Source organism: Lepus europaeus, chromosome 11 (genome assembly GCF_033115175.1).
Source record: "Lepus europaeus isolate LE1 chromosome 11, mLepTim1.pri, whole genome shotgun sequence".
Classification (NCBI taxonomy): Eukaryota; Metazoa; Chordata; class Mammalia; order Lagomorpha; family Leporidae; genus Lepus; species Lepus europaeus.
This window is the reverse complement of record NC_084837.1, coordinates 75,726,909-75,743,041: the sequence shown is the minus strand read 5'-3', so window position 1 is coordinate 75,743,041 and position 16,133 is coordinate 75,726,909. Positions and strand designations below refer to the sequence as shown.

Genomic DNA, 16,133 nt, shown 5'->3' with positions numbered 1-16,133 from the left:
GAGGATGAGTGGGTAAAGAAACTGTGGTAGGTAGGGGCAGGCCCTTGGCAGTGTAGTTGGGACAACTAGTATGGAGATGCTGCTTGGGACAGCCACATCTCAAATCGGACTGCCTGTGTCGGAGGCCCAGAGCTACTCTCCATTCCAGCTTCTGCCAATCTGCACCCTGGGAAGCAGCAGGTGATGGTTCCACGTAGGAGGCCCAGCTCCAGTTCTCATCTCTTGACTTTGGCCTGGCCCAGCCCTGGCTGCTACAGACATTTGAGGAGTGATCCAGAGGATGGGAAATCTCTTTCTCTCAGTCTCTCTCTCCCACCCCTCCCTCTCCTCCTCTTTTTCTTTTTGCACCCCTCTGACTTCCATATTAGTTAAACAAATAATAATTTTTAAAAATAAAATGCATTATTTTATACATACATACACCGTGGAATACCATCTGGGCTTTAAAAAAGAAGGAAATGCATTTGTGATAACATGGGTGAAGGTGGAAGACAGTATGCTTGCTAAACTAGACACAGAAATACAAGTGCTGTGTGGTCTCACTGATACATGAGTCTTCAAAAGGTTCACATAATATGCACATTATGAAAAAACTGTGCATTGTGAATGAATTAACATTTTCACAAAAGAAGTTGATCTCCCAGAATTAGAGTACAATGGTGCTCACCAGGGGCTTGGGCTGTTGGCAAGTGGGGGACTGTTAAAGATTTCTTGGCCAAAGCTCTAAAAATATTGTTACATAGAAGGAATAAATTCAAGAGAATTATTATACAATATGGAGGTTACTGTTAAAAACAAAATATTGTATTAAATACTAAGAGTGGAAGTACTCTCACCACAAAGAAACATAACAATGTCAGATAATTTTCTACAATATTAAATATACTTCAAAACATCAAGTTCTACATGGAAAATACATACAATTTTACCTGCCATTTTTTTTTTAGATTAAGAAACAGTGATTCAATGATTGTTTACAGCTCTTATCTCTACTGTTAAGGCACAGTGTTTTTTTTTTTTTTTTCTCATATTATTTGAACTCTTTACTTACTGTAGGGTTCATCTTATGAGTATAAAGTAAACTGAAAGTAGATCGTTGTAAAAATTAAGAGAGGGAACAGGAGAGGGAGGAGGAAGAAGGGTAGAAGTGTGGGCAGGAGGGAGGGTAGGGTGGGAAGAATCACCATGTTCCTAAATCTGTATATATGAAATGCATGACATTTGTATACATTAAATAAAATTTGAAAAAGGTAAGATAAAAAAAAGTGAAAATTTCTGAAGAGATTTCTTTCCAGATTTTTCTGAACCTTTATTTCTGTCTCTCCCTCTCTCTGCCTGTAACTCTGCCTCTCAAATAAATAAATAAATAAATAGAATTGACTCATAATCATGGACTAATTTCCATTAGAAATCAGAAAATTGCTACACTGTTTATATTCAAAGAAATGGTTGAATTTATTGGAAACTTAAAAACCTCTTCCCCCAAAAACAAAGCACCCCAAACTGCATGGTTCTTCTGTTTATCTTTCTTTCCATGATAATTAATGGTAGGGCTATGCTTTTAGCATTATGGGCACTAAAGCAACTTAAAAGATTAATAACAAATCATTTGAAATGTAGTACAGCTGTATTTTCTTTCAGAATTTTAAAAAAATAACTCTCTTTACTTAGATATTTAATGGTAAATATATAACCAATAACATTTAAAGGTGACCATTGTTCATTTCATTTAATCACTTATCTGCTAAACATTAGCTATTCATGACTTCTTTTGACATCTATTTTTCCTATACATTCTATTTTATTCACCATTTATTTCTATTCAACATTGAATGAATATTCTTGTCTGTGTAACTGATTATTCACTCTGCACATACAATTGATCACCAAGTCTTTTAAAATTTATTTATTTACTTGAGAGAGCCTGGGAGCTGGAAATTCAATCCAGGTCTCCCACATGGGGATCAGGGACCCACGGACTTCAGCTGCACCCTCTTGCTTTCCAGGATCTGCATAGGCAGAAAGCTGGAACCGGAAGTAGAGCCTGGACTTGAAGCCAGGCACTGCTGTGTGACACAGGCATCCCAAGGGGCACCACGACTACTGTGTCACATGCATGCCCTTGATTGCCAACTCTTAACTGCTTAGTAATTTTATATTTCCTCAATGCTAAGTTGCCATCTGTTATAAGATGCACCATTATTTTATATATAATTATGGAAAAAAAACAATTAAATGATGAACATGTACTTTAGAAATTTGAATTTAAATTTAAGGTTTTCCTAAACTGAACCTATCATACAAATCTTTGAGATGCATCAATGACTTTTGCCTATATTTGAAAGGAAAATATAAATAAAATATATTACTGATACTACTTGAACTTCTCAGAGTTCAACTTTTTGGAATTACTCTTTAATTATCAATATGTGCGGCATTTTCCAAATAATTATCCTCAAATTTCAAATCCATTCAGAACATCAGTGGCTTGGTATTATGTAAAATCACATTCAATTATTGCTTCTTTTGTTGTAAGAAGCAACCAGATGTGCTGCAGGTTTTAAAGCTGGTAGGCTCTCCATTTTGTCAAAATCACCAAAAAGATACGAACGGGGCTTCCACCCTTCCTCATATTATCTTTTTTTTTTTTTTTTTTTGCTTGACTGAAGCATTATGACTTAGAAGTTGCTTTGCTTGATAAACAAGCAAACAAACAAACAAAACAGACAGGCAGCAGCAACAACAACAAACCCTGTCAAAATGTGGTCCTTTCCCTGTACCCTTTACACTCAGTTTACCAGTGTTCCAACAATGAACCTACAGCAGCTGCTTGGTGGCCAAGATTTTTAGGATATCACCAGTTGTCAAGATGTATCTTAATTGGTTATAATAAATAAAGCTGCATGTAGTAGAACTGTGAACATCTGGACCGCTCCTGAATCTCTCCATGCATTGTTGTCTATCCCAGGTCTCACCATGTAATTGAGTCCCTCAGCTTTTGTGCCAACATATTTTTGCATTGCCAGTAGAGTTATTTTTCTATAATTCTCTCTAACACAAATGTAAACAGGTCCTTTTCATACTCAAAATCCCTAATTGTTTAAGGGTGGAGGACAAAGCTCTTCACACCCAAGAAAGGCAGGATGGTACCTCCAGCCTGGTCTCTCTGCACTTGTCCCTTCACTTCCTTCCTCCTGCAAACCAGGCCTCCTTGCAGATCCTTGGAGTCACTGCGCTCTTCCACACTTCCTGTGTTCACTCCTCTACTACCCACTCTGAACTGGCCTCTTCACTGGGCAGCACAGACTAACCACTACTTACCTCGCAGACAAAATCCGTTCACTAATCCCTAAGAGAGATACGAGTAGCTGCTCCCAGCATCAATAAAGTACACTTCCCTGTCACCTTAACACCAGAGAAAGGACGAGAAGGGGGGAAGGAGCGGAAAACCACAGCTCTTATTTCTCAGATGGACTGCTCAACACCCCCATAAAGTTGAATAAACATGCTAGAGGCAGGAGTATTCTCTAGATTTTAGTTGAACTGAGAACAACCCTACCTCTAAATTGTAATCTTTTTAATTGTGTACAGGGAATGCCCTCAATAGAATACATGTTTCAGAGCCGGCGCCACGGCTCACTAGGCTAATCCTCCGCCTTGCGGCGCCGGCACACCGGGTTCTAGTCCCGGTCGGGGCATCGATCCTGTCCCGGTTGCCCCTCTTCCAGGCCAGCTCTCTGCTGTGGCCAGGGAGTGCAGTGGAGGATGGCCCAAGTCCTTGGGCCCTGCACCCCATGGGAGACCAGGAGAAGTACCTGGCTCCTGCCATCGGATCAGTGCGGTGCACCGGCCGCAGTGCGCCTACCGCGGCGGCCATTGGAGGGTGAACCAACGGCAAAAGGAAGACCTTTCTCTCTGTCTCTCTCTCACTATCCACTCTGCCTGTCAAAAAAAAAAAAAAAAAAAAAAAAAAAAAAAAAAAAACCACAAAAAAAAAAAAAAAAGAATACATGTTTCAGAATGATTATGCAGTTTGGGGCTGGTGTTGTGGCACAGTGAGCTAAGCTGCTGCCTACACTGACAGCATTCTATTTCAGAGCATCGCGTCTAGTCTCAGCTGCTCTGCTTCCAATCCAGCTTCCTGCTGTTACACCTAGTAAACAGTGAAGGCTGACCCAAGTACTAACGTCCCCACCACCCCTGTGGGAGACCTGTGTGTAGCTCCAGGCTCCTGGCTATGGCTAGGACCAGCCTGGACCGTTGCAGCCATTTGGGGAGTGATCCAATGCATGGAAGCTCTCACTCTCACTCTTTCTGCCTTTCAAATAAATAAAATAAACTTTTAAACATGTAAGTTTTATTCATTTCAACTTCCCTACAATCAACTTTGGCATGTAGCAGGGATGATTGAAAAGTGGAGGTCCAAGTGGATAAACTTGGATGTTAGAAAGACAGACACTAAATAAAGCAAGATAGTGGTTTGAAAAGTTAGATATTCATCTCCAAAATCAAACATTAAAGGACCAAAACAGAAGCCTGAGAGCCAGAGAGAAAGTCAGAGACCTCACTAATGGAGGTTAATAGGCAGGGATGAAATCACAGGGAAGAAAATAACACCCTAGTATTTACCTGACCAATTAGAATTTTTAAAAATCTATATGAATCTCAGTTGCTTCCTATGGAAAATGAAAACTTCTGCCTTCTTTAAAGCACTGTTTAGAGCATTTAATGAGAATACAAGTAAGTAGATTATATATTATTGGCAGCAATTATTTTATTACAAACTTCATAGACAGGGAGCCTGTTGAAGTTGACTGAATCAATGCCAGTTCCCTGACGCCTTAGAGTTATTTATTTACACTCCTCCAAAACCAGCAGGTGAGTAACAAGTCTCTAGCGGCCATGAACTTGAAGGTAACTGTCTACATACAGAACTAAAGAATGAGAAGGGGAGCACACGAAGGTTTTGATGGTTCCCATGTTGTATTCTGAGTTCTATTAACTTCCCATTCAGACTTAGCTTTAATCCAACCTCTCTTCTCTGTTGAGCCTCCTTGAGGTCATGGTCATGATGAGGCTATGTCCTGGTTAATCATATTCCTAATCTAACACTTGCATACATCCCTGTCCTACTTATTTAGCTTCATATTAGACAAAAGCTTTACAGATGACCCAACCAACTTCACCCTCCTGAAAAGCAATGCATTAATATATTTTTATGTTAATCTTTGTATAAAATATAAATAAACTTTAAAGAGGAAAGTTTCTTCCCATACCAATCCTTCCAGAATCCCCCATCTTATCTCCATTAATTCCAGGATTCTCTTGTGTCCATAAAGATGAATGTTTTTCTTTATTGGAAATCACATATTGTACTCTAATGTAGCCCTGAGTCTCTTTGAGAGAAAAATATGACATCATTTAAATAAGACTAGTACAGCCATATGTCTTATTGCCTTGGAGTGAACACTTTGGTTGAGCATAAAATAATTGTCTTGATATTAGAAGTTATGGTTATATGGAAAATATACCAGTGTCACGAGCCTGGGATTAACTTCTAACAATTTAATTACAATATGTACCTTCTAGGATTCATTTCCTTAACAATTGTATCAAGCAAACAAGATAGCCTTTGCGGTAGGCCTTGTAATTCCTTTTTCCATTACATAAAATTATGCTCAGGGAAACAGTAATGCTTATGCCCAAGAGGCAAGGGGAAAATGGAATTCCAGTAGAGAACAACATATTCATATTTCTCATCTTGCTCTTTCTGGGCATATATTAATAATATAGTGGACATTCCAACATTTTTGCATTTTATGGATGTGGAACTCAGTTTCCAAGACTTCAAATGCTTGTCCAACATGGTTGGCAGCAAGCTAGAAATACTCAGGGCTGCAGACCCCCAGTGATGTCCTGTGTTTTCCTTTTCCTTCCTCTCTTAACATCTCAGTATTCAAGAGCCACCCAAGTAACAAACCTTGTCCCTTTCCCTGCACAATCTGTCTTTTATCATTTCTCATTTGCATCTTCCTTTATATTTGAAACAGCATCTATTTTTGTTGTGAATTTTGTGTAATGCCGGGCTTTTTCTTAAATATATATATTTTCCCCATCTCCAGTTTAAATCAGCTTCATTTCATCATGACCAAACTGCCCCATCATCTTTCTAAGAGGGTTTAGCCAGGAGGCTAACATGAAGACAGCGGTGTTTACAAGGACCAATCTGGCAGCACTATTCATGATGGATTGGAGGAGGGATAAGGAAGATAGAGAGATAGTCTGAAAGATCGTTCAAGTAATCCCGAATTCCTTAATGGATTTCTTAATGGGGGTCTTGACTGAAGTGGTTCTGCCATTTTTTTTTTCTAATCCCTCCACTCAACTTTATGAACTTGATAAATTCCTAAATCAAAGTGCTGTAATATTTTAAAGAGTAAATGGTTCAATGTCACATAGAGGCTTTGCAGTCTATTAAATTTCTCTCTTCTCGGGCATTTGACCTCTTAAAGCTCCGTAATGCTCCTGAAGCACATTTTTTTCTTCAAACTCTTATTCTTTTGAAACTTGGTTTCAGAACTGCTGACTACCTCATTACTCATCTTTCAATTATTTTGTAAAAGCTAATACCACATTTACATTTTGAAAGAGATAAAGAGAATACAGAAGATATACTATTCTGGTGAGAAAGGGGATTGCAAATTGTATTTCCAGTGATTCAAAATCTTTTTCATAGCACAATAATTAACCAAATGCCCTAGGTTTTTATTATGAGTTAAGGAAATAAAAACCTAAATTGTAGCATTAACACACTCCTGCAGGTTTTCTCTAGGTTAGGCTTAGGAGCACATCAGGTACCAAGGATTAACTTGTAGCAGTTCAATTACAGTGTGTGCCTTCTAGGGCTCATTTCCTCAACAAATTATTTATCAAGTAGACAACATAGCCTTTGAGGAGACTTAATTATCAATACCAAAAATCTTTCTTTTCTCTCTCATAACGTTATATGCACCTAAATTAACCCCAGATACAACACATGCTACAGAACAAAACAAAAATACAAATGCAACCAGAAACTTTCTTGTAAATAATCATTAATTATTGTATGGAATAAAATTTTCCCTTAATTAAAGTTCATGCTGGGGGCCGGCGCTGTGGCACAGCAGGTTAACACCCTGGCCTGAAGTGCTGGCATCCCATATGGGCGCTGGTTCAAGTCCTGGCTGCTCTACTACTGATCCAGCTCTCTGCTGTGGCCTGGGAAAGCAGTAGAAGATGGCCCAAGTCCTTGGGCCCCTGCACCCCCATGAGAGACCTGAAGAAGCTCCTGGCTCCTGGCTTCCGATCGGCGCAGCTCCAGTTGTTGTGGCCAATTGAGGGGTGAACCATTGGATGGAGGACCTCTCTCTCTCTCTCTCTCTCTCTCTCTCTGCCTCTCCTCTCTCTGTGTAACTCTGACTTTCAAATATATAAACAAAAAAATCTTTAAAAAAATAAAGTTCATGCCATGTATGACTTCAATTCTAAACCATGATTCTGTGGCTTAAAGCTAAATATGAGATATGCATGTGTGTCTATGAATGCCCTTTTGTTTGGAGTTAATTTTCTTAGCCATCTCTTTCTGAAAAGTCTCCAGATCCATGTAAGCAGAGATGCTAGAGTGTAATCATTCATAATTAAAGTCCAGCTTCTTAAAAGTATCTACTTAAATGTCATTAGATAGAATCAAATATCGAATACCAAGGAAACTACATTTCTCAAAGCTTTGATTAATGACACAGTTCTTTTGAAGTAAGCTACCTATTTAAATCCCTAAAATTTTGGACAATTCCTCTCCTAGCACTAATGAAAATTTAGCTGTACTTTAAAGCAGAGACAAAAGTGGTTACCATAATTTCACAGCCAGGTCTCATTTATTATTAGAAAGTGTTTCTTGTATTCCTTCTTTTAGTTTCCCATGTCCAAAATGACAGGATCCAAAAATATAACCAGACTTCTGCTCAGATGAAAGACACTTTCAACTCAATTGTGTAACTTTTCTAGTTAGTTCCAACTTGCAGGCATTACTCACTTCCAAGGATAAAGAAAGAAGTGTGGGGCCAGTGTTGTGGCTCAGGATGTTAAGCCTCTCTAGGCAAGGCTGTATCCCATATCACAGAGTTGGTTCAAGCCCTGGCTGCTCCACTTCTGAGCCTGCTTCCTGCTAATGTGCATTGGGTGATGGTCCAAGTGCTTGCGCCAAGGCCACCCACCTGGGAGGCCAAGATGAAGCCTCTGGCTCCTGGCTTCAGCCTGAGCCTGTCCTGGCTACTGTGGCTATTTGGGGAGTGAGTTAGCAGGTAGAAGACCTCTGTCTCTCTCTCTCTCTCTCTCTCTCTCTCTCTCTCTCTCTCTTTCTCTCCCTATTCCCTGTTGTTCTGACTTTCAAATAAATATATAAGTAAGAACACTTGCAAAAACAAAGAATGAATAAGAGTAAAGAAAATGGGCATTTGGTGAACTGCTGAAGATGCTGCTGGGACTACCACAGCCCCTAGCAGAGTGCTGCTGGCTTCCAGTCCCTGGCTTGGAGCTCTTCTTCGGATTCCAGCTTCCTGCTAATGTATACTTTGAGAGACGAGGTGATGGGTCATGTACTTGGTCCCTGACACCCAGATGGGAGATCTAGATTGAGTTTTGGGCTCTTGGCTTTGGTCTGGCTCAGCTCCAGCTTTTAGGAAGTGAAATAACAGATGTAAGCTCTCCCTCCTCTGTTCATCTGTCTCTCTGCCTTTTGAATGAAATGAAAAATAAATGAAATTTAAAGAAAACTTGCTCTTTAAATCACAGTAGTAATCTACTCACAAATAAGGCAACTAAGACAAGCACTGGTTGTATGCAAGCCCATGGATGTTTTATTATTTTAAGAGAATTTACAAAATTCTTGGTGTAGCATTAAAATCTAATTTTAGAAAAGCCATCAAAACATACCAAGTATTGTCTTAATGAATAGTGTGTTGGCATTGGAGGAATCCAAACTGATCTATCTAAACATGCAAATGTAGAATATAATGATATTGTCCAATCAGTTACACTTTTAACAGGTTTCTCTGAGCAGGGCAGGCACTGTGGCACAGCAGGTTAAGCCGCCACTTGTGACCCTAGCATCCCATACTGCAGTACCAATTTTAGTCCCAGCTGCCCTGCTTCCAATCTAGCTTCCTGCTAATCTGTTAGGAAGGCAGTGGATGATGGCCCAACTACTTGAGCCCTACCACCCATATGGGAGACCTGAAAGGAATTCCTCATTGCTGGCTTTAGCTGGCCAAACTCTGGCTATCGCAGTCATATGGGAATGGACTAGCAAAAGAGAAATTTCCCTTTCTCTCTCTCTCTCTCTCTCCCTCCCTCCCTCCCTTCCCCCTCCCTCCCTCCATCCCTCTCTCTCTCTCGCTCTATGTGTGTATATGTGTGTGTGTGAGTTGCTCTACCTTTTGAATAAATTAAAATATTAAATAATTGTTTAAAGTTCCTCTGATTATTAATTCCCGCACTGTTATTTCTCATTCGTAGCTGCTCCACCTGTGCCTGTGCTGCCCTGGATACGTGATCTCAACTCCTGTGTCTGGTAGACTTCTGGCACTCCTGGACTAGGGACTATTCTCTCGCCCCTGAAAGTTTCAAGCATGACTGTCTTTTATGCTTGGGAAGTTGGACATTGCTCTCCCCAATCTACTCACCTGCTGTAAGAGTCTGAAACCTATGAAGGAACACAGGAGAGTGCCTAACCAGGGGTGCATAAATGATCAGAAGCTTACGAAGTTAACACGACTCAGGGATCAATGTGATCATGCTACATTAAACTCAATGTATTCCCTTTATAACAAAGACTACACTTCATTATAGACACATTTCCTCACATTTGACTTCCTGCAGATCAGGAAGTCATCAAAATTAGGAATTTGCACAATTTACTTTTCACCTCCAGTGCTTATTATCAGGTTTTACACATATTAGATGCTTAGCACATGAGTAATAAAATTAATGAATAGGCCGGCAACGCGGCTCAATAGGCTAATCCTCCGCCTTGCGGCGCCACCACCCCGGGGTTCTAGTCCCAGTCGGGGCGCCAGATTCTGTGCCGGTTGCCCCTCTTCCAGTCCAGCTCTCTGCTGTGGCCAGGGAGTGCAGTGGAGGATGGCCCAAGTGCTTGGGCCCTGCACCCCATGGGAGACCAGGAGAAGCACCTGGCTCCTGGCTTCGGATCAGCGAGGTGCGCCAGCCGTGGCGGCCATTAAGGGGTGAACCAATGGCAAAGGAAGACCTTTCTCTCTGTCTCTCTCTCTCTCTCACTGTCCACTCTGCCTGTCAAAAGTAAAATAAAATTAAAAAAAAATAAAAAAAACAAAGGCAAATACATCTATGTTTAGCTCAATTTGTAACCAACTCTGTTAGAAGGCTATCCAACTGGTATTCTAGAAATAATTTTAAACCTAGTAGATAAAACAGAGAAAGCAGAACTAATTAAGGCAGAGGGGGAAAGAAGGGAGGCAACCTACGCAAGTGTGGGATGATTTGACGGTGCTGAACGAAGCAAGGAAAAGGAAACACTTGTTTACTCTGCCCAGCTTCTGTAAGGAGCACCCGATCCTATACACAAGGTAACAGTCTTCTTTGAATGTCTTTCTGTATTGGAGCTGGTTTTCACTGACCGTACATAATTCTCTGAACAGGCACGAATCATTTGGCCAGTGGAGTAGAAGTATAGTTACGTGAAAACAGACGTATTTCTGAATCTGATCAATAATCTAACAAGGCTACAGAAATCTGTCTGAATTTTTTCTTTGGGATCTTGCATGCCTAGCGTTTGTCTAGAACATCTAGCCCCTGGATGTCTGCTTGGCAGTGTGGCATGATGATTATCTTACCTTCAGTAATGAGGTAAACACACACACACATACATACTTTAAGTGTGTTTGTAAGCCACAAACACTAAAATATTGGAACAAAGCAGCAGCTATACCAACAAGCAAGTGCTGATCACAGAAAATATTAGTACCTGGAATTTTAACGTGGTTGTTTTTCCTCTCTGTGGTAATTAAATTAGTTGAGCTGATGACAATTAGAACACCATACAAAGTAAGTGGGGCCTGGGAGGGAGTAAGCCAATAAACAGTATCTCCCGGCCACGACCTAATAACCTAGGGACAATGTTTCAGAGAAGAGTAGAATTTTCCCTCTGATAACTATGATGGTGTTGTAGGGGGTGGAAACCACAGTAGACTCCTGATCATAGGCTGGAAGGTAAACTCATCCGTTTAAGTTTTACTTTTGAAAAAGCCACTACAGGCCGGCGCCGCGGCTCAATAGGCTAATCCTCTGTCCCGGTCGGGGTGCCGGATTCTGTCCCAGTTCCTCCTCTTCCAGGCCAGCTCTCTGCTGTGGCCCGGGAGTGCAGTGGAGGATGGCCCAAGTGCTTGGGCCCTGCACCTGCATGGAAGACCAGGAGAAGCACCTGGCTCCTGGCTGCAGAGCAGCACCACTAGGGGTGAACCAACGGAAAAAGGAAAACCTTTCTCTCTGTCTCTCTCTCTCACTGTCCACTCTGCCTGTCAAAAAAAAAAAAAAAAAAGAAAAAGCAACTACAATTACATTTGCCAAATGTGCACATCCCAAGAAGCCCCAGGTACAGTGCTGCATGACTTTGTTTATCTGGAGGGAAAACAGGGTGGGGCTTTGGGGATAATGAGCTACTGGTACTGTTCCTTCCAATATGTACAAGAACCAGCAGTGCCCTGGGGCTGGCTCCTCTGGAGCAATCTCCAGATTGCTCCACAATCTTCCCCTACTCCACATTCAGAGAGGCCATGTTGGTAGATAGTGATTGGCCATAGAAAGATAAGCTAAAACAGAAAAACAGACAAATGCTACAAATTGGCCCTCACACTGCACTCCCCACTGGAGAGCCAATGGTGAAGCATTTACCAACCACAGCTCTTGCTAGGGACCCAGTAAGGAACTTCTGTAACTTGTCACTTCACTAAGTCAACCAATTCCTGGTTCTGCCTTATCTCCACCTTTGATTGACATGGGTACTTAGCACTTTTCTTCATCATCTTTGCATAAATATTTGAGTTCTTAAACATCAGGATCTTTCCTAGAAACACCATTGAAAGAGAAGTCAGAGTAGAGGTACACAGAAATGTAGTTCACAGCAAAGATTTCAATTCAGGGCTCTCTCTTTTTTTTTTTTGACGGGCAGAGTGGATAGTGAAAGAGAGAGACAGAGACAAAGGTATTCCTTTTTGCTGCTGGTTCACTCTCCAATGGCTGCTGCGGCCGGCGCATCTCGCTGATCCGAAGCCAGGAGCCAGGTGCTTCTCCTGGTCTCCCATGGGGTGCAGGGCCCAAGGACCTGGGCCATCCTCCACTGCCTTCCCGGGCCATAGAAGAGAGCTGGCCTGGAAGAGGGGCAACTGGAATAGAATCCGGTGCCCCGACCGGGACTAGAACCCAGTGTGCTGGCGCCGCAAGGCGGAGCATTAGCCTGTTAAGCCACGGCGCCGGCCTTCAGGGCTCTCTTGACGTGATGCTCTGGTCAAACTATCTTCAACATTTACCCAAGGCCCTGCTCAGTTTCTATATATGTGCACCCTGACTGCCATGTGCTGTAGTTTTTAGGGGCACAATTCCTAGGGAACATCTGCATTTCTGTACATCTTGCTTGCGGAGGCTCTGCCTGCTTTTGTTGTGTCTCCGCCTCTGGAGTAGGGGACAGACTTGTTGGCTGATCTGTACTACACCATCTCTCCCCATGAGGTGCAGTTGGGCTTGGTTTTCTTTAAAAGACTGAGTGATTGGAAATGATGCAGATTCACTGTGTGTCCTGTGTCTATCGATGTCCCCTCCACACCATCTTGTCAGACTCAGGGACAAGGGGAACTGATGCAAGCATGAAGCTCAGGCTGCCTACTGTGAGTCATAACATCTTTTCTCTCTGAACCAGGAGCCGTGTGTCTTCTGCTAGCGTCCATTTAAATGAGGGAGGCTAACATGTCAGTTCTCAAGCAAATAAAACTTCAGGCCCGTGGCCAGTGCTGTGGCACAGTGGGTTAAAACCTTGGCCTGCAATACCAGCATCCCATATGGGCGTTGGTTCTAGTCCCAGCTGCTCCACTTCAGATCCAGCTCTCTGCCATGACCTGGGAAAGCAGCAGAAGATGGCCCAAGTCTTTGGGCCCCTGCACCCATGTGGGAGACCTGGAGGAAGCTCCTGGCTCCTGGCTTCGGATCAGCTCAGCTCTGGCTGTGGAGGTCATTTGGGAAGTGAACGATAACCTCTCTCTCTCTCTCTCTCTCTCTCTCTCTCAGGCTCTGCCTCTCTTTGTAACTCTGTATTTCAAATTAATAAAATAAATCTTAAAAAAAACCTACAGGCCCTTCACAATTCTTGAAATGCAGGACATACAATAAGGTTATTCTTGACCCTGAAGAGACATATAAACCTGTTGGGGATACATGGGATGATGTATGAGTGCATTTAATTGTAGAGCATCCAACTGTACAAAATCAACACAAGTAAAGCTCTATCAGGAAGTTCAGAAGGGGAAGATTTATAGCATAACACTTGAATCTCTCATTGTGAAGTAATTTATGTCAAAGCTTCAGGTACAAAAATGGATCTTTTATCCTGCACGACACTCATTCATGATCATGCTTATTGCACAGGGGATAGAAACAATGTCACACTCAATTATTGATGAGAAAAATATTTTGGGGCCAGCACTCTGGCACAGCAGGTGCATATGGACAACAGTTTGAGTCCTGGCTTCTCCACTTCTGATCTAGCTCCCTGCTAATGTGTACCAAGGAAGACAGCAGAGGATGGCCCCAGTCCTTGGGACCCTGTACCCATGTGGGACACCCAGAAAAGGCTCTTGGATCCTGGCTTCAGTCTGGCCCAGCTGGGTCAATGTGGCCATTTGGGGAGTGAAAAGGATGGAGGATTTCACTCTGTCTCTCCTTCTCTCTGTAAATCCACCTTTCAATTAAAAAAAAATTAATCATTTAAAAAGAAAAAGCAATATAGTGGAGATTCCCATTAAAGTGTAAATAATCCTCTCAAAGAAACAAAAAAATGAAAAACCAAGGGGCCAATACTGTGGCGTAGCAGGTAAAGCCACCGCCTGTATTGCCAGCATCCCATATGGGCACCGGTTTGACTCTCGGCTGCTCCACTTCTGATCCAGCTCTCTGCTATGGACTGGGAAAGCAGTAGAAGATGGTCCAAGTCCTTGGGCCCCTGCACCTGTGTGGGAGACCCAGAGGAAGCTCCTGACTTTGGCCTGGCCCAACCCTGTCCACTGTGGCCATTTGAGGAGTGAACCAGCAGATGTAAGACCTCTTGCTCTCTCTGTTTCTCTCTCTCTCTCTCTCTGTCTCTGCCTTTCCCTCTCTGTAAACACTCTTTCAAATAAATAAATAAATCTTTTTTGAAAAAGGGAATAACAACATTCCATTCATTTCTTGAACACCATCTATATGTCAGGCACTATAGTAGGTCAGTAGTATGCTTTGTGAAGCTTACAATAACTTTTCAAGTAGCAACAGGAAAATATAGTTGAGAAATTAAATAACTTGAAGTTAATACAGGTATTAAATATAAGACATTGATTCAAATACTATTATGAATGTAGTTATGAAACACTGTTTTATGCATAATTGTAAAACATTTAAAATTAACATGTGCCAAACATTTTTGTCTGTGTTATTTCATTTTACCTTATTTAATTTAATACAATATAAATTTTGGATATACATCTCAATTCTAAAGCATTTGCTTTGATTTGTCTGGTTATACACAACACAGTGCTAAAAGGATAAGCCATGCTGAACTGACAATAAGAACTCTTGCTAGGAAACACTATTGCAGCAGCTTACACACACTACCTCATATTATACACCTGTGAGACAGAGATAACACTATTCTTATTACATGGGTCAGCGTACTGAAGTACTGCGTATGATATATCTTTTTAAAAATCATACAACTAGCAAATACAAAGTTGTGATCTGAACCCGGGCAGTCTGGTTTGAAAGCCCATTTCCCAATCAGCATGGTAGTGATAGATATTCACAAAAGTTTCTTGACTAAGTGATTCTAAGAAAGTATATAGGTGATGTTCTTAGTATGGTTGGTCCTCTGCATATATGGATTCAGGATACATGTATTCAAACAACTGAGGATCAAAAATACTGGAAAATTAATCACTCTGTACTGAACATTTTAAGATATTTTTCCTTACCCTTATTCCAGCAACAATATCCTACAACCACTATTCATACAACACTTATAATATGTGTTATAAGTAAGGTGGAGCTAATCCAAAGTATACAGAACAATGGGTGTAGGTGCCATGAGAGTATTTCAAAATACACATGCGAAAATGCAATTGAAAGGTTTTTTTATTTCTTCTCTCTCTCCACTCTCTGTGTTACTCTGCCTTGGAAATAAATAAATAAGTAAATAAATATATTTTCAAAATCAATAAACAAATAACAGGGGGCTGGTGCTGTGGCACAGTGGTTAAACCTCTGCTTATGATTGTGGTATCCCACATCTAAGCACCAGTTTGATTTCTGACTGCTCTGCTTCCAATCCAGCTCCCTGTTGATGCACCTGGGAAGTCACCAGATGAAAGAACTTGTGCCTCTACCACCCATGTAGGAGACCTGAGTGGAATTCCTGGCTCCTGGCTCAGCCCTACCCAGCTCTGGCTACTGTAACTATTTGGGGAATGAATCTGGGATGGAAGATCTCTGTCTTTTCCCCTCTGTCTCTCCCCCTCTCTCTGTCACGATGCTGTTCAAATAAATGGTTTTTTGAAACATAAGTTTGGGGACCAGTATATTGGCACAGTAGGTAAAGTCACTGCCCATGACACAGGCATCACATATGAGCTCTTGTTTGAGGCCCGGCTGCTCCACTTTCAATTGAGCTCCCAACTAATGCACCTAGGAAAACAGCAGAAGCTGACCCAAGTACTTGGTCCCCTGCCACCCATCTGGGAGACACAGATAGAGTTCTGGGCTCCTGGCTGTGGCCTGAGTTAGCCACAGCTGTTGCAACAATTTTGGTAGTAACCCGCTAGATA

The 16,133-nt window shown here is 41.7% G+C and overlaps 1 protein-coding gene across 2 annotated transcripts in view; it reads right to left on the bottom strand.

Annotated features, from left to right (window-relative positions):
* Positions 1–16,133, bottom strand: part of UNC13C (unc-13 homolog C) — a 632,546-nt gene that overhangs the window by 420,855 nt on the left and 195,558 nt on the right. The gene's annotated exons all lie outside the window — the stretch shown is intronic.